Consider the following 22,699-nt stretch of genomic DNA (forward strand, 5'->3'; position numbering starts at 1 on the left):
GTCCATGTAATCACTATTGCCACTCCTAATACAGGGCAATAAAACTGTGTACAGAAGCAGCCAAGGGAAAGGGTTTGTTACAAATACCAATCTGATAATTTGCATACAAATACTAACACCTTCAGTTAACAAGAAGGTGGCATTCTTGGAAAACTGTGTGTATTTACTCACTCCAGAATAAGAATAAGACCTGGATTCAGAAATTGCTGCTTTTAAGGCTCACATGCAGGCAAATCCTTGAGTATTGCCCATTTCTTTCAGCTCCTGGTAAGAAGTGTCACAAATGCTGTTATCTCAACACACAAAACCAACAAAATAAACTTACGTCTGGAGTGTGTGTGGATGTCAAGGAGAATTTTTTCAGTCCACTCCTAACTGGAATGCTAGCCTTATGTGCTCTCAAGAAAACCCAGCACAAGGCTCAGGAGGCCAACTAGCATAGCTTTACTCAGAAGAATCAAGCTGGTCCTAAAAGTCTTGTATTTCCACTTCAGTGCGCACTCTACTACCTGAAAAGATAGTAACATTTTTAAGTAATTAATGGCCAACACATGACATTACAATTTATTAAACTTGCATCTTCTTTCACATACTGACATCACCCACAAACTACAATGTGCGGAAACTACTACTTAAAAAGTACTTTCTGTGTGGAAGCCTGTAATATGCATACACAGACGACTGAAGAACTTAGAAAGATGAGTTCTTTCCTTCATAACTAGAAATATTTTTGTAACCAGACTGCACAGGAAATGAGTTTTATTCCAGACTGAAGAATAACTTCAGCACTTTTTGTTCACTGGGGCTGAAACATCCATTTTGTAAACAACCTCCACAGTTAGAATTTTAAGTAAGGTAGATGTTAAAATTAACTCAGGACTTCTGTACAAATCTTTAACTTAGCAAGTGAATTATACTTATGCTACTGCTACTACTTATACTACTGCTATTGGCAGTAAAGAAGGTAAAAAAACGCATATGCACTCTGCTCTGACATTTACTTTTAAAATGAACTGATCTAAAGACCCCTCAAAACATTGAATTCACTAAGATTATTTAAGAGAGAAAGACTTTACTGGACAGAGAGAAGACAGTGCACTACTGGACACAGAGAAGACAGTGCACTAGGAGGCCACCTACAAGACTTGGAAAACTTACTGGCTACAATCTGAGTAAGAGAGAAGCATTACTATGTTTCTCAACCACAGCCCTAGGCAAAACTTCATAGACAACACAATGACTATCACAGGGACCTCACTCCTTGATGCAGAAATACAGCTGTCTGACCAAGTCTTTATAGAGGCAACTTTCTCTATTATTTCAAATTAATTTAGGAGAAGAGAAAAAGGATATACAGACTCTGAAAATACAGAAACTTTCACTGGAGTGCTAAAGAAGGGAGATATTCTTTATTCACACAGACCATTGTTTATCTTGTACTGAGATTAAACAGTACTATTTGTGAAGGAATGGGAAGAACACTATGTTTCTCCTTTGTATAAAAGAATCTTCATTGATGCCAGTTAAATCTTTATTTAATAACAAAACAACCAGTACAGAATTTCTTTTGGAAGTGTGCCTTAAAACACATAAAATGTATTACATAGTATGCACATACACCTCAGACAGGTACATTAAGTAACAAGCAAGAGATACTTCTTGAGATAAACAGTATCAGCTATCTGTTCAAGCTGAAAAGAGAGAAAAAAAATCAAACAAGATTTGTAATTGCCTTTAAATATAGGTGAAGAAGTTCAATTTGAAGAAGTTCAATCACTGTCATACCCAGCAAAGAGATACAGGTAGGCTGCATTAAGCCTTCAGATTGTCACTGTTTCTTCTGCACACATTTCAAATACCAGAATCACAAAATTATTTGGGTTGGGAGCAGATTGATCTTATACATCATCTAATTCCAACTTCCCTGCCATGGGCAGGACACCTTCCATTAGACCAGGCTGCTCACAGCCCCATCCAAAGTGGTCTTGAACACTTCCAGGGATGTGACATCCACAGTCTGGATACCCTGATTCTCTGGGCAAGCTCTGCCTCACCACCCTCATTTTGTCATACGTACAATCTCAACTCCTCTTTTTTAAGCTTAAAATTGTTACCCCTTATTCTGTGACCTACAGGCCTTAGTGAAAAAAATCTCCATGTCGAATTTCACAACAGTGGTAAAGATAACAACATGACAGAGCCGGTGGCAAGAAACAGATGATAAAAAAGAACCAATTTTTGTAGAAAGTGATCCTAAATCAGAACAATTAAGTTTAATCATGTGGAGCAAGAGAAAGTAGAACCTGAAGGCCTGAATGTAGCAAGTTGGATCAGCAGTGAGAATTTAGACACTAAAAAGTTTTGTCTCTAGGATTGCTCATAAAAATCAAATTAAATACAAATGCTAAAGGGCTGTATTACTGTATATAGTGGTTAGTATTAATACTATCAGTATGATTTTTTAAAACTTCACATTAGTGAACTTCAACAATAGTGCTTCCTTTGGCTTTCTTTTACAACTCTTTCTAGCTGTATTCCACAGCAACAGAAAGAACACAGTGAAGGTGGTTCTCAATGCTAACTGTATTCAATAAATCTGCATGATTGTTCTTGTTCTAGTTGCTTCAAGTTTTGTGTCTGTTTAACTGGACTTCAAGACTGGGAAGCTGATAGGTAAAATCACTCTGAAAAGCAGTAAGGAATGCAACTATAGTCTATACTTGGCAAACAAAATTTTACATACTGTTTTGTTTGGTGGGGTTTTTTTCTAGACACAAAATGCAGTTATGATTGTATCACACTCATGTACCCACACAGGCTTAAATGTACACAGCAAGTGCTTAAATGTACACAGCAAGTGCAAACAGTCCCCACTATCACCATTTAACAACCAGAACCTACTGCAGCTGGCACTCCAGTTGCTTGTCTGTTTTCACCTTTCACTGCTACTGCTCACATCACTGTACTTGTACATATCACACTCACTTTTAAGCAAACCCATTTCTACTGTGCAACTTCAGCTTACCCATGTCACCTTCACAGCAAAAATCAGACCGGCATGCACGTTAAGGATAGAAATTACAACAGAATGGAACATCATAAACTAGATTGTCCCACAAAGTTAAGTGAGTTCAGGAGGAATTAGTAAGCAAGGAAGTTATGAAACACTTAAAATGGCACTTGCAGCACACAGAGAAGTCCCACAGACATATCTGTAAGTTCTCTGAAGCGCATTTTACAACGTGTAAGAATATAAAGTGCATTCATATACACACACACACATACACGCACCATAACAAAAGCCAAGGTAAGGCAACATTACTTCCAGCTTACCGTTAGCACTGTAAAGGGCTAAAATAAAAAAAAAAGTCCACAAATTATTAGCCAGTCAGTCAATGGCATGAGAAAAAATCACTAGAAATGTTTTTAAAGACTTCCTTTTTATCAGATTATAATGAAAATTATTAAACAAAGTAACAGTTACAGTAACTTGACTAAATTACATGAGTATTAGAAAAAATAGAATTGCAAAAAATAACTTCACAGATGCACGGCCCACCCTCTACCTGTCTTAACACAACCAGCTGTGGAACAGGAATGTCTGGATGTCACCCGCATTTCAGTCTGAACACGTAAATATGCAAATACAGGACCATTTCTTCCTAGCAGTTTTCAAGTAAACATTTGAGAATATTGTAACTGCACGACTGGAATATATTACAACCTACATGGTGATTAGTGATTATAGAGGCCTCTAACATGGAAAAATAAACTTAAGGACAAGGCGAAAGATAAAAAGCTCGCCAATTACATTTTAATGAAGCATTCCTACAGGATGACTTAGGACCGAGTTAATTGAATGTCATCCAGAAAATAACCTGTATCAAGGTCTGGTACTGAAAATAATCTAGACCAGCTTTTTGCATCAGATAGCTAAATTGTCACAAATTTGAACATATGCAAAGTAGAAAAATGTTGACTCTGCAGCTGCTGTCTGTGCACCAGATTGTTTTCTGACTACATATGAACAGAAAAATCAAGCAAAAAATGCATGCAACCAGGCTTGATGGTAAAGTTTTCTAAAAGACTCCAAACAGATCAGGCCACTACAGTAGGAAGCAGAACAGCAAATCACCTCAAGTAAGCAGTTCTCATGGAAGCACAGGCACCAAGCCTGGAAAAAATCTGATGACACAGAAGACCTTTTTTTTCCCTCTGTCTGTACAAAAAACAGTACTCAGAGCAGCAGAGTTCTGCAGACTGTGAATGTTTGAGAACAAAATCACTTCTGCATTAAGCTCTTGGTATGTCAAATACAGTTAATACGGTTAATACTGAAAAAAACCCCCTGTATTATATAAATTGATTAAATAAATAAATCTTTCAAATTACCATAGTTAGAACCCAAATACCAAAGCCCAGAACACCACAGGTAGGAAATGCAAAGATGTTTTTCACACTTTACATGTTACTCCTATAACTATCAAAGACAACCATCACTTTTAAAAACCTGGACAGGTATTTGGTGTCTCTTATTGGTAATTTGTTACTAACATTTCCATGAGAGCCAGTAAAAAATACAGCATTCTTAAAATGGGATACAGGTGTCTGTGTTCTTCCAATGTAGACTTCCTTTCCAATTTGCTTGGAGATGATGCAAAAGCGTACATCACAGGAAGAAGAGGTGGAGATGAAATAAACTGACTGTGCAAATCCAGTATTGTCATAAGTGACAAATAAACATAGCAATAAATATTTAGTTTTCTCAATCATACATGATTAGCCACTTACACATCAATTTTGTTGCTGAGAAGTCTTACAGCTTTTCATGTTTTACAAAAATGGAGAACATTTTGGCCTTAAACAAAATACATTATTGTTCCCCATAACCTTGAATTTTCTTTGTATTTGCTATGTTTTCCTGTCCTGTATACAAAGATTATCAAAGGAAGTGAGGCAACTAGCCACAAATTTTCAGGTTTATATTTAATAAATTAAAATTAGTTAGAAAAGCAATATACTAACAATTTAAGGTTCTGTCTGAAGAAATAGAACTGTGCTTTTTGTCTGATTTCTTTATGATTGCCAGCAAAACCAGATACCAGTGCTACTAAACAGTGGGGCAATGATCTGATTATATAAATCAAACACATAAATCTGATGATATGTATCAAACACAACAAAGCTTTCAGAAGAAAAATTTTGTGATAGCAAGTTTAATAGCTACTTATGAATTAAAAATGGCTGAAAATATCACTACATGAATAGACTCTGTAATCCAGGACACTCAGGGGTCTGTAAATTTGCTCCTGAGAAAAATTCTAAGTTGAGCAAAAAAACCCACAAAAAACTCCATCCGCCCACAAAAAAACCCAAAAACCCAACAAACAAGAAAACCCCCACAAACAAAAACAAACAGAAAAAAACAACCAAACAAAAACCACCACCACCAACACAAAACCAAAACAAAAAATCCCCTAAATCTAAGAAATACCCAACCTATTCCAGGGCATCTAGGCTACTTCTACCATATTAATATTCAACAGTTTAAGCTTTCCTATTGAACAGTAATTTCAAGTTGTCCAATAGTATAAAAATTGGAGCAATTATAGCTATGTGAGGCCAAAACTCAAATTCTGAACTGACCTACACAGTCTTGAGAAGCAGCTGGAACCAATGAAGACAAGTTTGGTACCAGTGAGTTAAGTTTTATTGCCAAGGACAGAAAACAGAAATGGAAAAGATATGAGACAGGAAGAATGATAATCAGCAAGCAGTCCAGCTACACTCTAATAAACCAGTTTAATCTTGTTTCATAAGTACCCAAACTGTTCTTTCATATAACAGAAAATGGCAACTACTCGAAGGACTGCAAAGAAAACAGTTTGCAAGAGAAAATTTAACAGCAATAATAATAACATAGTTCTCAGAGCAAGAAAAGTACTTTATAAAATGCACTTACTGCCCCAGTTGAAAGCTTTAAAGGTTAGCCATGCTCAGTATTATGTAATGAGTGAAACATCTGCTGCCCTAGAAACATTCTTTGTTAGAGAACTCTTTCTGTAATTGGAAACTCCTTTGGAAAAAGGCCAAATATAGTAGCCTGAAACAAAAACAAAACAGCAAAGAAAAAGTCAAGAGACAAAAAGTCCAGTGGTTGAATTTCTTCTGGGAGCCCAAATCTCCAACACTGCTTTTTGTAGTTATTTTGGTGCCTTTTTCTGGTTGGGGTGAGTGGCGACTATGATTTGAGAGGTCAAAGGAGAGAAGAAAAAATGTTCCAAATTCACCTAACAGGTTACTCCAAGTAAGCGAAAAGAATCAGAGATATTATCTTTCTTATTGCTCTCTCTACTAAGCATTGAAATAGTTAAGTATTGACATTGAAATTATTTTGCCAGAATCTCCACAGAGATTTGCCAGATCATAGAATCACGGTTTGACTTGATTTCTGCCAGCTATCTACAACACAATCAGCCATATGTCACTTGAAATCATCATCGAAGGGCTCTACAAAACCAGAGTGAAAAACCCACTCACAGATTTTGAAGAACACAATTTTCCTCGGTTTTATCTTTCGGTAAAGAAACTGCAGGAAGGCATCTTTCTTTTCTTTCCTTTCACTGACAGCTTCACCACACCAAACACAGGCTGCTGCATTGATACATTCAGAGCCCCGCAGTCTGTCCCCACCCCACTGAACTCTTCTTGTGCCTATCAAGAGGTAAGATTCCCTTTTCTGGTTGGCCTATGATGACCAGCCTCAAACCACTCGGCTTCAGCATTTTCATTCTTCCTCAGCTGCTTTTCAAGCCTGGTGGGAGCTTATTAACACTTCAGAAGTCTGTCTTTTAATCCTCTTGCCAACTCCTCATTAAGAAACCCTTGTTTGCCAAGATGTCTCAAAATTAAGTCCAAACCATACACTTGACAGCAGTAAGAATATTCATGCTTTTGGTCTTAAGTTGCAGCAGGGTACTACTTTCACAGATATATATGTCAATAAATATTTTCCACAAACATGAAAAAAAACTATCAAGGGTAGCAAGCTTGAGATTCTCTGTCATGAAGTCCTAACACCACCAGACATGATAAATGTGATGTCTGACATTACACCTATTTTGAGCCTTCTTTTAATATCATCATATGATACTCAAAATACCTATACTGTATTACTCAACACACCATGGAGTTCTCAGACCAAATAGTTAAACGAAATTTGATTTTCTGGGATAAACTGTACGGATTTTAGGCAGTAGAAGTAGTCAAATCATTGCCAAGAGCATATAATTAACTTCTGTCTTAATTTAACACACACCCTTGTCTTTCTATTTAAAATATTCTTCACACTTATTTTCATGTTTTTGAGTTTTTTGATTGTGTTTTGACACACAATATATTTCTAGAATTGGCAACTGATTTAGTAATATGTTTAAAATACAACCCCCTGGTTTCCTAAAGCAAGCTACAACTATCATGAATACAATTCGCAATTGTTGACATTCCTATTTCCAATTTAACTATTTAGGAATGAAATAATTTGATTTACTTAGAGAACTGTTCACAAACTTTACCAAATTTTTTTTCAAATCCCAAGATTTGATCCCACAAGTCTTACAAAACAGCATAGTCCCAATGCTCATTTGCTGTGGCATGCACAAAACATCTGAGATGCCCTACATTCATTTCTCTGCACAGGGTGGAGTGGAGAGTGGAATTCACAATTTCCTCCTTTGCAAAAAAACCAAAACAAAACAAAAAAACCAAACCAACCAAAAAAAGCCCCAAGCCCCATAACAATAAAGCCACCAAAACAACCCCCTCAAACCTACCCCCACCAAACCGAAACCCAAGCAAAAAACAACCAAAAAACCAGACACTTATCCCAGCCCTCACAATGTGCTCCCAAGTATTCAGCAGTGGAACATCCTCATTCTCCTGCAGTGATACTGCTCCACTGTACACATTACCATATTGCTGGCTCTTGGAAAGGACAGGCGGGATGACAGTGGTGGAGTCAGAGGATTTACCTTAGAGATGGGCTACCATCATTTTAATCCCTGCTCGAAAGAGAGAGAATAACCCTGTCCTCTATGATAGCTTTAATATTTTACACTCTTTTTTTTAACCTCTGCCAAGTCTAGGGCAGTATCAGTGCTCCATGGAGACAAGGTAAGTAGGAATATAAATGGAGTGATATTACTTTTACACTTAACAACCTGGACAACTCAAATGCAAAGTATTTCAGCTCAGACATTCAAACCAGAAAGCATGCCAGTTAATGGTGAGAATTTTAAAAAGGTACAACAGACAATTAAACACTTGAGGATCAAAGCCGTTTCCCTCCTCAGATCTGTGAATCATCTGGCTACTAATATAACTAGAAAAACATTCAAAATTAGAGGAGTGACTGAGTAAATAAGATCTTTTATTCCCTAGCAGAATCAGTTGGATCAAAAAGACTAAGAAGAGGTTTTGAGATGTACAGTGCATACACTGAATCTCAGAGAAGGAAAAAGAAAATCTGTAAACATCTTTGAACAGGATTTGTTCTGTTCTCTTTAAAATAAACCAAAAAGTTACATTAGTCATTACATTCACAGTGAATGAGTCATCATAATCCAAAAGAACTTCAGGCATTCACATATAATTATCTTAGGAGTAGATTTCTACAGACAAAGTTCAAAGCAAAAATGCAGCAAAGTATACGTATCAGAGCTTGAAATGATGCTGCCTTTCAAGAAAGCATGGGATTCTTTTCAGAAAGTTTGTGTACCATGCCTTTTTCCAAAGGTGAACTTGCTATTTCATCTACTGAATCCTGAATTATATACTTCTCCCTTTATTCTGTGTTAGGTACACCTGGTTTATTTCTAGAATTGTACTAGCATAGCCAGAAGTCCACAAAAGAATTCTGCTCTTCAGAGTCATACAGGAATTCTGATATAAGCCCCTGTGAAAGTACGCAACCACTAGCAAAACAAATTTTTGGTTTGCAAAATCTGTTCTACTTATGGCTTGAGATTTTCTTACACCTGCACAACTCCAGGTTTGCATGCATTGTTGATTAGTATTGGAAAACTTTAGTGGTATGTCTATACTTTATTCACAAACAAAATGAACGGTCTTGTACAGGGAGAATTACTACTTACCTATTTACTACTATGACATAACAAAAAGTGAAAAGGAAAAAAGCTAAGGAAGGATGTATCCCCAAGGTTAAGCAAAAAATTAAGGCCAGAAAATATTCAGGTCTTTCACTGATAATTCTAACTACAAGAATTCACTTTGAGTCAAACAAACATTGTACAGGAGACATATATACCTTCCTTTTCTGGTTTCCGCAAAACTTAGAGAAAACAGTAACATATTTATGCAGTTACAAAGTTTTATCTTTTACATCCTGATGACTTCTGAATATTCAGAACTGAAAGCAAACTTGGATGTGACCTATAAGAGGCAAACTGCTCCCAAGCACTAGCAAACCACATCACAGTGGCTTCATGACTTTGAAACCTTATAATAAAAGTACTTGCACTCTTCCTACTCCTGCCAAATCCAAATTTTACTCTTAAATGTATGTGGCACCTGTTCAGAAAACTAAACTTCATAGGGTTAGCCTTCCCATATTCCTTCTGCAGGAACTGGAAGAGGAGCTTCAGCTGGTAATTGAGGGCACATAAAGGTAGGCTTTCATTGGAAATTACCCCCTAAAAAGAAAGTGGTGGACAACAGGGGAAGAAGAAACTTGAGCCTCCCTAGGCTAAAATTAACTTCTGTCAATATTGCTCTTCAGTCACATCTTAGGCAGCTTCAGCACTCTAACTGGTACAAGACACATGTTTTACATACATTAAATATTTCTCAAGTTATCCATCTCCTTGAATGCATTTCCTCTGGCAAAGACACAGCTTATTATGTAGGATTTCTTTCAAGAAAATCTGCAAAAGGTATTATCTATGCCACAAAAAAAAAATACACCTCAGCATACTTAAGCTCATATTAACTGCAAACAACAATTTTCTGCCACTTCCAGTTAGATACTCAGAATTTTACATTCTCACTAGGACCATTAATTACTTAAAATGTTATTATGAGATTTCGAGCTCAGCTGTGAAACCACAGGTAAAAATTCCTCTATAGTGGAGGCAAGCTGTCGCTGATATTTCCAAGGACGGCTGACTGATCAGCTATTGAGAACTGGCCACACCGGTTTCCATATTTTGCAATAGTCCCTTTTGATGATTAGAGTAACTAAATGAATATTGCTGTGACTCAGCATTTTACTTTATATTTCCTTTCTTTAGGTAAGCTTTTCTTAGATCAAGGTGGATATCCTGCAGAAGCTTCAGGGCTTAACCATACAACTACAGGTGCCTTGAATTCTTGAATTTCCTGAAACATTACTTAAGTCCTTGAACTTCTTTTTCTTCATATGCTGCTCATTGCTAGTTGTGTTCTCTTTCTCCCAGCTTCAACCATGCTTTTATCCCTTCCTGGAGCAGAAAAATATACACATTATATAGATGCGGCGGGAGGATATTTTAACCACAAGACTTTTATCTATGTCAGGTTTCTTATCTGTACGAGAATATAGCTTCTTCCCCAGAGAATAGCAACCAGGGTTAGAGCCATGTTATGTGACACCAGGAAAGCAGCACTTTGTTGCTCAATAGGGAAGGAAAAAAAAAAAGTATTGCTTTCATCAGTCAACTCCTCTACATCGCAAAGACTTGCAAAAGGGAAGAGCAGCACTGAAGAAGGCATCAGTAGAGAGACTTCAGCTTATGCATTACTGATCAAAGACTGAAATTAATTATAAAGACAAAGGCTATCACTGAAATGAGCTGGGTCAGAGAAAAATCAAGAACATTGGGGGTTTTGCCTCTTTGGTGAAAAATGGCTACATTTTGTGGTATACCTGCCCTTTGCTCATGACTGGAAAACACTTTCATTTCAATATGATGAAAGCTTCTGCTCCTTTGGACACTTGTAATTGTAACCTCAGCTTCTGCTGCTAGAACTGAATAACTTAATTGGCACATCAATCCTGGATTTACACTGTTTTTAATATCTTTTAGGCAGCACAGGCTCTTGGTTTTTGCTTGAAAAGCATGAAGTCTCTTTAGAGGCTTTTTGTGAATAAAGGAAAGGAACTAAGTGTCACTAGATGCAAAGATGAAAGCAGAGTAAGGCAAAACTGGCCCACTGCATTTAACTGAAACAAAGCAAATGGAATGTTTAATGACATGCAAGCCAACATTCAGCAAGAAACTGTGGGTACATTATTACTGTTCTCTCAATCAACTCTGAGATGCTGTTAAAAAAAAACAAACAGAAAAAAGTTGCATGATTAAATAGAGACCATAATCATAATCTTAGGAATTCTGAAAACTGTTCTCAAGTTTCCTGTATGCCAAAGCAAACAGTAAACATCAGGACCACACTTAGACCCTCAAAAAGTCTGTAAGCGGAAAGAAAGGGCTATAGTGTGATGGTAACCAAGACAAAACTTTCTGCTCAAACAGAGCTTGGAATGCAGAGCACAGTGTAACTGTACTCCTGAAACTTCAGAGTAAGTAAGTCTACATGCTCACATTTTGTGACAGATGCACAAAAATTAACTGAAAATGAAAGAGTAACACTGCACCAGAAATTATGCTGTAGTCCACAAACTGTCCTGAACTAAGTCAGTTTGGTTCTAAGAACAGAGATCAGAACTGTGAGCCTTTATCTCCACAAATGTGCAGAATGAAACACTCTCATTATCATTACAGGGGTGTAGCATTTCCAATAACACTACCTTTTTATCAGATGGGAAAGAAGCAGTGTCACGTTTCTGTACAACCATGGGCAACACCTTTAACAGAGGGATTATTTTTGTAGCAAACCATAAATTCCAAACCAGATTAAAAAAAAACTAAAACATTCAGTTTACTGCTTGAAGCACTACAGGAGGAAAACAGACCTCATGATCTAAGTGCAAACTGATTTCCATTTTACAGATCTCAAAAAGCAGTATGGACTACTATCTGGCAAGTCACAAGGGAAACAACTTAGTAACTATGACTATGACCCCCAAGAACTATTTTACAGGTCAGCTATGCCAAGATCTCCAGTAGTGAATATTATCCAAGACAGCAGCATGCTGCAGGTGGGCAATCCTTGCCTAGGGATGACTGGCAAGAACAGGATGAAAAAGATAACCCTCGACAGTGCAAGCTATTCTTAAAAAAAAGACCTGATTTAGAAGTTACAGGTACTTTTTGTCGTTCAGTGAGAAGACCATGAAACCAGTAAGAAGGCCACCAAACATGCTAGCACAGTGCTCTATACCTACACCTACAGGTGCCACTGAAATTTATCTGAAAGCTTAGCAGTAAGACGTAACAGTCAAAATACTATCTTACCTTCTTCTTAGAACCTTGTCAAAATATCTTTCCTACCAAATTCTACTGAGACTTTTCTCCTACCACATTTTTAAGCAAATCCAGATGGTGCATCAAGATGAACACTTATTTTTCCTTAAAGCATATCCAGGTGGAATTCCAAAATCAACTCTCCACTGGTCAAACACAGACCTAAAGAAGAACTAAGCTTAAAAAGATACCACTTCTAGAACTCTACTATACTATACAGTGCTACAGTACTATATGTAGCACTGTCACTCCAAATGAGAATTTAATATATGTTGAGTCAGAATGATAAACATACCAACATTTAATATTCCAATTTTGCTCAAGCTGGTTTTTCGTTTTTAATGAAAACCATATAAAGGTTGATCAGGAAGAAATCACACACACAATCTCCAAGTAAGAAAATAAATACGCAAGATGTGGTCCAAAAAGACGTCATTACTTTACTTTGGGCTATGGAGGGACCAATCTTAACTGGAAAATAAACAGCCAAATGTAACATTATACTTACCCATAAGTATTTATGAGAATGCCCATCTTGACATGTAAGATTTTTTTTTTTGAAAAAAAATTCAAACATTGAGATTTTAGCAGTAATTGGTGTCACGTTGTGCTAGTAACTATTTTAACACAAAAGTCAGAACTCATGTAGGCAAGCTAATATTTACATTTCTGGTTTCTACTAAACTTCCTTGCACTGCCCAAGACGGACATGCACTATTAGCATTTCATATCCACTGGAATGGTAAAAAGCAGTCTGTCAGCCAATTCCAACAACAAAAAAAAAAATCCTAAAAACCACTTACAGTCACATTTATAATGCAAACTTTCAGAAACTGTCTAGCAGTTACAGTTTTTTAGTTGGTGTCCTTTGTACAAAGGACTTGAAATAGATATGCTACTATGGCTGGTTAGCAGTCTGGTTAATCACTTAAGTCTGGTCATGACTGCTTTTCAAAAAAAAGATACAAAGAAAAATTCTTACATTTTCCAAACAGATATGAAGTAATTTGCATTCCACCATTATTTTTTTCCACAAGAACAAAATATTTACTGACTTAACTCCTAACATGCCACCTCAAAAAAGAGTGATGCAAAAACTTTCACTAACTTTGTGTTTGGTCCACACAAAGAAACAGTCAACAAAACTAACAGCAAATAACTCTCTTTTTATTAACATGTCTATGTGCATGCTCAAATTTACCTAAACTTTAAACTAGTACGAACTTTAAAAACTTCATAGTAAGCCAAGAAAATATTAGAGAAGTCACACTAACACAACTTACAGAAAAAAAAAAAAATAATAAAAGGCAAATGAAATGTCCTGCTTGTTGTTTTCCTACCCTCATGCAGATGTAAAAGATTAGGCACAGGCATTGTTTGACAGCAGCAGAATAGTCTATGCCTGCAAAGTCTTTCATCTTAACAAGAGGACTTAACAGCATTAAAAAGATTGGTACAGAACTGACATTAAGTTTAGAATTAATATAATGTTCAGTTTTTGCATTCCTTCTGAGACTGCAGAATCAACAACTGAGTTGTGCTCCAACAGTTTCAAGGACTGGCATTAACAGCACAGTGAATCAGTTTACATCATATTTAAAGTTTCCGTAAATATTTTTTCACTACTTGACACACAAAAGCCCTAGCATATCACCAGATCTTTCCGTTCCATAGGCTGTGCAGCAAAGACACACGAGATATCCTCAGATGACAGTACAGACTGAATAGAAGTTATACAATTAGCTTTTCCTTGTTCTCACATCTTCAGTACTTTTAAGTTTCTCACTGATACGACCAGCTTCCAAAATACCAGCATGACTTGCTCAGGACGACCCCCGTTACCCTAACACACTTCCAACAGCCGGTGACGATCTCCAGTTCGGTACAGACCCGCGCAAGGGTTAAACCCGCCGACGCCGGAGCTTAGGGGAGGGGCCGGGGCATGGAAAGGGAGAGGAAAATGGAGAAATATAGTAGGGAGCTGCCCCGGGACTCACCTGCAGCGACTGCCACCTGCGCCGCCGGAGAGCCCCGCGCTGCCGTGGGGCGGCCACGCCCGACGGGAGCAGGGAAAGTAACAATTATCATGGTAATAATTTTAGTGAAAAAGTGCAGAAAGCTCCTCCGCCCCCACCGGCCGCGCAGAGCGGGTTAAAGACGAGACCCGGCGCAGAAGCTCTGCCGGGGCAGGTCAGGGCAGGAGCCCTTCCCAGGGACCCAGCAGGCACCGGGGAACACCCCGAGCCTCCCTGCCTATCCGGCGAGGAGGGGAGTTCGCTCCGGACGCGTTAGAGGGGAAGGAAGGGGCCGTGTAGTCGGGGATCGGAGAGGGGCTCCCCCGCCAAGCGCCGCGCCCCGAGGCGGGAGCGGGCGCCGGACCCGGCAGCTCGCCCGCCTCCCCCCGCTCCCGTCTGTCAGGCCGCCTCCTCTGCTCTGCTCTGCTCTGCTCTGCTCTGCTCTGCCCTGCTCTGCTCCCCTCCCTGCCGCCCTCCCTGCCGCGGCCGCTCACCTGCCGCCGGCCCTTGCCCCTGCAGCGCGCCGCCCCCGCCCCGCCGCTTCGCCCCGCGCCCGCCGCCGCCTCAGGAGCCGCCGCACCCGTCACCGCTCCAGTTTGGTGAGGAAGCGGCCACCATGTTACTTTCTCCCCCTCCAACGCCTACAGGCGGGTCCAGGGCCCGCCCCGAAAGGAGGCGGTGGCGGCGGCGGCGGGGCCCGAAGCGGCGCGGCGGCGGCCAGGGGGCGCCGGCGGGAGCGGCCGCAGGCCGGGGCTCGGGCACCTGCGGCGGGCTCTCCGAGGAGCCGGCCCCTGCCTCCTCCGGCAGCCGGGCCGGCCTGCCGGGCTGGCCTTGCCCCCGCTGCGGCTTCCGTGAGGTGTTGGGCTGGACCAGGAAAAAAGTAGTAAGAAAGGAAACTTGGCGAATCACAGAATATTCTGAGTTGGAAGAAACCCACGAGGATCATCGAAGTTCAGTTCTTAGTCCCATACAGGACAGCCCCAAGAATCAAACAGAGGGCATTGTCCAAACGCTTATTGAGTTCTGTCGGGCTCGGTGCAGACTTCGGGAACCTGTTCCGGTGCCCAACCACTCTCGGGGTGATGAACCTTTTCTTAATGTCCAACCTAACATCCTTTGATGCAATATCCTGTTATTCCCTCGGGTCCTGTCACTCGGGTTCAGCAGAGAGGAGATCAGTGCTTGCCCCTCCACTTCTTCTCATGAGGAGCCTGTAGACTCTGGTGAGGTCTGTCCTCAGTCTCCTCCAGGCGGAGCAGACCAAGTGACCTCAGCTTAACCTCGTATGGCTATGATCATTTCAGCTACCTACCCCGATGAGGCTATGCACTTCAAAGATGACTCTCATCAACCAAATAGTGCTTGTCACATTTTCTGAAAGATATAAAAGTGCAGTGGTATAGACAAGGTCAGAGGAGTTTACCTTGGGTGAAAAGAAGATGGTAGACACAGTTTTTCTGTATTTTAATGAGGATTTTTTTGTATTTGCAGCATCCTTCTGGGCAAGTTGTTCAGCTGTGAGAGGAGTAAGTCCACAGTGGCTGCAGAGTAAGCTGCAGTGGCTGAAGAACTGACTGAAGGGCCAAGCTCAAAGTGTAGCAATGTGGCTGCATCTGGCAGGCACCAGCTCACTGGTGGTGCTCCTCAGGGCTAGTCCTGTCTGACATTTTTTTCTGTGCTCAGGAGGCAGGAGTTGAAAGTACATTTAGTGTGTTTCCTGATGATACTAAATTGGGGGGTTGCTGTTGACTCTTTTGGAGAACTCTTTGGATGCAGAGCAATCTGGATATATCAGAGTGTTGGAAAATAATCAGTGTCATGCTGTCTAACAAGACCAATATCAGATTCAGCACCCGGGGTGGAGGAACACTGGACACACGTACAGACTGGGGGAGGAGTGTGTGTAGAGCAGCCCTGCAGAAAGGGATCTGGGGGTGCTGGTCTGCAGCAGCTCAGGGTGAATGAGCAGTGTGTGCCCGGGCAGCCAGGAGGGCAAAGCCCATCCCGGGCTGCATCAGACACAGCATCACCAGCTGTGACTGGGATCATCCTGCTGGATTCAGCCCTGCTGCAGCCTCACCCTGAGTCCTGTGTGCAGTGCTGGGCCCCACAGCCTGAGAAGGGTGGGAAGGTCCCCGAATGTGTCCAGAGGACAGGAAAAAAAAGCTGGTGCAAGGGCTTGAAGGAACATGCTGTGCGGAGCAGCTGAAGACTCTGGGTTTGTCTGTCTGGAGGAAAGGAGGCTGAGGGGTGACCTTATTGCCCTGAACAGCTTCCTGAGGAGGGCATGTAGAGAGGGAGGTGCTGATTTCTTCTCCGTGGGATGCAGCAACAGGATGTATGGGAATGACTCAAAGCAGCACTAGGGAAGGTTTAGACTGAACACTGGGAAGCATTTCTTTTCAGAGAGGGTGATCAAACACTGGAACTGACTCCTTAAAGAAGTGGTCAATGCCCTAAGCCTGTCAATGTTTAAGAGGGTTTTGGATGGTGCCATCAATAAAGGACTTTGGCTTTTAGTCAGCCTGGGAGCAGTCAGGCAGTTGGACTAAATGATTGTTGTAGGTCCCTTCCAAGAGGAACTATATTATAGTATATATACTATTATATATATATATATACACACACACTATATTATATATATATATATACTATATTCTATATAATATAGTATATATATATATATATATAATATCTATAGTACTCTATTTGGTTCTACCCTAAATATATAGTGTATCTATATACACCATATATATATATACCCTAAATATATAGTATATCTATAGTACTCTATTTGGTTCTACCCTAAGGTGTCTTCCTTTCTGGCTGCAGATTTCTACCGCCTCTCAGCAACTCTAACATACATCAGATGTTCCAGTACTCTAGTTTTATTCAATAAAATTACTAGGAAGCTCAAGGGGTGTTTTCATGTGTTCATTTTTTTTTCTGAATTCTTGATTGAATAAAATACCCTAAAAAGTCACTCAGAGTACTCAGTCAATTAGAGCAGTAGATCTGCCATAAAAAATGAGATGACCATCCTTTTGGTAGCACTTAGATATGGTATTGCTTGTGCCATCCTTAAATTCCACCTGTCCAAAGGAAAGAATGAGGCTGAAAGAAAGGCAGATAATTTATGATTTTTTGAATCTATTTCACCCAGAGAGATAAGCTCTGATCCTTGCATCTAAAGAAGTAGTTGGGTTGGGTTTTTCTCCCTGGAATACCATGAGTTTCTGGATCCATTCTGCCTTTTTTGTGTTTTAACCAAAGTGGATAATCTAAGCATCAATGTTTTTTTCTCAAAAGTAATCCTCTAAATCATGCATATGTTAGGCAGCTGATCCTTTAAACTCATTGGAGCAAATAGTTTATTTTGAGTCCTTGGCAACAAAAATACCTTCCCTTTTCAGATTTCTGACAGAAAAATTGAACATTTCTTCATAACTGCTAGAAGATTTCATCCCTTAATCCTCTAGTTGCCTCCAGCCATATTAATTATGGAAATTACATCAGTGAACACTTCATCTTCTCTGGCTTTTGGAATTGACAGATGGGAGTAGGAGCTGGGTCTATAAAGGGGGTAGTGAAAATGAATAAAGTGATGGTTGCCTGCTGCCCCAGGGAGTTCTGCTGATTGCAATCTGTTAAAAATTGTGTGAGGTAATGCTATCACTGTAATACGTGGAAGATCTGATCACTGTTTACTTTTGAACAGTTATAGCTGTGTTCTGCAGTTCCATGTAAGACAGAAAACTCTGAATCCAAGTTTTTCTTCTTATTGTGCAGCTGGTTATGGTTTCACAATTTATTTGCTCAGACTGTATGGTATGGGTGGGAGCTGAAGATTCACAGTCTCTGGCTTTAGTAATTTAATCAGTGACATACAGAGATGGGAAAAACATAAAATCATTGCCATATATAGCTTCAGCTTAAAACATGTAATCCTGTAATTGGCAACTGTATTTCAGTAAACCTGTCTGTTGGAAAACCACCACATTGCCTGAAAGTGTCAGGATTTCAATCCAGTATTATAAATTTTTGCTAGTTGTCACTATGTTATGAGATCAAAACCCAAGCTAGGCAATCCTTGCTGGAAAGGTCTTAATGAATACCAGCAGGGGAGGATCAGGATCCCTTTCTTTATATTGATTATTTTAAAACCAATAATATATGCTGCTTAAAATACTGGCCAAAAATCAAGAATACTTTGAAATTATTAATTTTTAAAAGTCTGGTTATCTTGATCTTTTCTGCATAAAATGTGGCAGGACTTTTTTGAGATATTTATCTTCCAAAGGCTTTCTCAGTATATTTTTCTGAAAAATATCACATTCCCTCTCCTTGTAAAAGCTTTGGGTTAGAGTCCAGCTTAGAAGGCAATGGGTCTTAGAATTGTTTTCAAAATGCTTATGATTCCCTCAAGTATTATTTCTTACCTAAGTCCTCAGTAGTTGGAAAAAAGAAGTTATTCCTGCTAAAAAGCTTTATTGAGCATGATACCTCTTGGTTTTGACTTCCTGTAGAAAATAGCAGTTTCAGAAGCACAAGATTATTGCAATGTCTGTTTTTTGTTAGGACTCACTTCTGTCTGATTTTGCTGTTAGATTTGGCCCTGGATCTTTTTTAGCAGGTTCCTGGGTTAGCAGTCATACAGCAGTTGCTTCTCTGTACTCACAGAAAATTCTGTGTGCTGTTGCACGTTGAACCTGACCAATTAGCCCATGTGAGTACAAAAGACAGTAATTTTCTTAAGTACAGTCAGATTTGTGATTTATGTGATTTTTGATCCACCTGTAATTGCTGAGATAATAGATCCTATCCTAATAGGAATGTCTCTGAACATAAATTCTGTTTTAACGTTCAGGTCAGATTATGCTGACTCAGTTTGTCCCTCACTTACCTAACCTTACCTCTTAACTGTAGGTTCTTACTTAAGTCTTAATGGCTGGTTTTAGTAACATAAACTAATTTTTTATTTATTTTTCCAAGAAAACTCACTTCTTGGAAATGAGAAAACTCTTTTTCTTGAGCAAAAACTTGCTCAGCTTATCAAAAGATCTGGGTTGACTTGATTGAAATAAATTGATATCAACAGAAACTAAAGAGAACCATTTAATTTAGAGAGAATAAACAAAAAATAATGTCTGGAATATAATGCCGTACAAATTGCATCTGCATTGGGGAAATCCCTGGTATAAATACAATCTTGAAAATGAACAGATGGAGAGCAGGTGGCTGAGAGGCTGGACATGACCCAGCCATGAGCACTCACAGCCCAGAAAGTCAAACATGTCCTGGGCTGCATCCAGAGCAGCGTGGGCAGCAGGGCCCACGTGGGCAGCAGGGCAGGAGGGGATTCTGCCCCTCTGCTCTGCTCTGCTGAGACCCCACCTGCAGTGCTTCATCAGCTCTGGGGTCTCAGCACAGGGAGGACATGGACCTATTGGAGAGAGTCCAAAGGAGGTATTGAGCACCTCTCCTAAGTGACCAGGCTGAGAGAATTTGGATTGTTCAGCCTGGAGAAGAGAAAGCTTTAGACTGACCTAATTATGGCCTTCCAGTTCCTGAAAGGAACTTACGAGAAAGATGGAGAGAGACTATTTACAAGAGCCTGTAGTGACAGGACAAGGAGGAACAGCTTCAAACAGAGAGCAGATTTAGATTAGATATTAGGAAGAAATTCTTTACTCTGAGGGTGATGAGGCACTGACACAGGCTTCCCAGCGAAATTGTGGATACCACATCTCTAGGAGTGTTTATGGCCAGGCTGGATGGAGGTCTGACCAACCTGTTTTAGCGGAGGGTGTTGCTGCCCACAGCAGTGTGTTTGGAAATAGATGATCTTTAAGGTCCCTTCCAACCCAGTCCTATGATTCTATGAAACTCAGATGTGAAATAAAATGTCGTTTCTTACTGTGTAATAATAAGTGATGGAACCCACTGAAAAAAAGTAGATATTTAATTTCTAGATACTTTTTTGGAACAGCATTGTTTATTTATGGGTAAGGCAATATGAGCTAATAACTTTAATATTAAGGAAGGCAATATTAGCTAAGAATTTTTTTGGCTTTATTATCTATGATTAAATCAAATATTTAGCTCATTTTTTAAAAAAAAATAGATCCTATCCAATTGGTCTTTAATTGGTCCTCTGAGCACTGACTGGAAATGCATATCACTGAACCAAATTAATTTGTTATTTTATCCACACTTAACAGAAAGATAAAAGTTACACCTTGTCCATATTAATACCATGTTCCTTGTTCCTTCTTGAATCTCAGAGATTCTGCTGGAAATGGGCATGATCCTAGAAAGCTGAACACAAAAGAAACAGGACACAAGACAAAAGGAATTGGAGGGAAGTAAACATAATCATTCTATTTCTGCTTTCATTTAAGAATTAGAGAATAGTGTAACAATTCTTACACTGGGGGAATATAAAATGCTTTCTGGGAAGGGAATAGGGATGTGGCTGGGGTCTATTTTGTGAGGGTCTTTGGCTGAGAACCCAGGTGTCTGGGAGCTACATGGCATCAGTTGTCCTCCCTGAGAGCATGTGGGGGTGTTTCTTCCTGAGAGTTAACCACAGGTCTCTTTCTTGACTGTAGCTTTCTCAATACTTCATGCTCTGACTTTACCCCTCCTCTAGCAATTTCTTCCTTGTTAACTCCTGTTCTTTAATCTCAATGACAGCTGTGTGTCCTCAGCCATCCCACTCCATGAGGATACTATGAGGAGGAATACTTACTGTATTAAGAAAGGATATTATACAAGAATCCTTGTCCATATACTAATGAAGACCAGGTTTTCTATGTCTCCAGAGACAGATGCCTTCATGCAATCTGAGACCTGTTAACTCAGGTTTTGTGATTCCACAAAAACTTCAAGCCAATGGAGGAGGCCTAAAAGTACAGATTTAGCTTTACTGTGGCTCCACAGATGCGTTTCCTAGCAAAACAAAGACATCAACAAGAGCACCCCTTTCCCAAGCCACTCTGTCTGCTTAAAGAGCTCTTCAGAAAATACCTTTGAGGATTGGAGACTCATTGTAGTTCTAGTCACAGTGGAAGCAGATAAGTACTGTTTGAGGTGTGGGACAGCAGGTAGAGTTGCCTTATCCAGACAGTTTGGGTTTCTATAAAAAAACCTATTTATTTGGTGTAAGTGAACTTAAAACCTAAGTGGATTTAGTAAAGTCCACTCTTAAGATTTTAATCCTGGAAGCACTTATCTGAGGCCCTATCTCAAGGGATAAAATAGTCACTCAGTATGACTAATGGAGTTTGGTCCCATGTTCCAGGGCATATGTAAATACAGCAAATGGGTGTGTATGTTTGGTCTTGTTTTTTTCCTTTCACAGTTCCTTTTTCATTTATTAGGTGCTTTACAGGGAAAAGGATGGGAAGTGAGATGGGACAATAGAGGCTGCTTTGTATACAAAAATAGAATATTTGATCCTGTTAGAGAGTCCCAGAGTACAGAAGGGATTCTTTTTCAGGACTCCACAGGTAAAGAGTTTGCTACGTGAATGCTGCCTAGCCCTTTTGATTCCTGACCTAATGGCATTGCCATTTGAACACAAAAGTTTTCAGCATCCCCAGAGGTCTCTCTATTCTTTCTATCTCCTGCTTGAGAAAGCTGGAGAGAATGACCTTGTAACATATTTCTGGCATCAGATGAGTGAGAAATGAGGTAGGATATTGCTATCCTACCCATTGGCTCAGGAGTGACTCAGCCTTTAATCTTTCCGAAGTAAATAAATAGAGCTCTCTGCAGCATACCATGGGTGGTGGTTTCAGTCATGACCTTAGAAGTTTGTGTTTTCTTTGTTCCATATATTTCTCTTCTCTCTTTTCAGAAGAGTAACTGCTTACTGTAACTTTTTTTTCCTGAATCTCTGTTACAGTTCTCTACTTCTTTCCTAAGTTTGTGATTTTCCTATTTGATGGCAAAATGTGCAGATACATTCCAGATGCATGCTGTTAATTTATATTTTTTCAGGAAATAGGAAAATCTAGTAGCCAGAGCATATCACAAAGGCACAAGTAATACACATAGCCCCTGTATTTCTGCTTCTTCTCCCAGGATTTTAAACTACCTTTTATGAATTCCTTAATCTCTCTATGCTAATATTATTATGCTAATAATATTGTATAAAAAATATTTTCTGTAGTATTGTGTGAGATCAGGATAAAGACACACCAAAAGTGTTAATTATTATTATAAGTTTATATTACTATTGAATAACTTAAAAACCTAGTA

The 22,699-nt window shown here is 39.5% G+C and overlaps 1 protein-coding gene across 2 annotated transcripts in view; it reads right to left on the bottom strand.

Annotated features, from left to right (window-relative positions):
- Positions 1-15,064, bottom strand: part of DENND4C (DENN domain containing 4C) — a 71,980-nt gene extending 56,916 nt beyond the window's left edge. Inside the window, exons 1-2 of one of the 2 annotated variants that reach the window (XM_058865397.1) lie at positions 7,897-7,960; positions 5,963-6,103 (exon numbers count right to left, since the gene is read on the bottom strand). The gene's annotated coding sequence lies outside the window, so the exon portion shown is untranslated. Of the gene's footprint in view, positions 1-5,962; positions 6,104-7,896; positions 7,961-14,928 lie in introns of those variants that run through there. The other variant, XM_058865398.1, reaches the window with a different exon arrangement.
- Between the last annotated feature and the right edge of the window lie 7,635 nt (positions 15,065-22,699).

Source organism: Poecile atricapillus, chromosome Z, assembly GCF_030490865.1.
Source record: "Poecile atricapillus isolate bPoeAtr1 chromosome Z, bPoeAtr1.hap1, whole genome shotgun sequence".
Lineage (NCBI taxonomy): Eukaryota > Metazoa > Chordata > Aves > Passeriformes > Paridae > Poecile > Poecile atricapillus.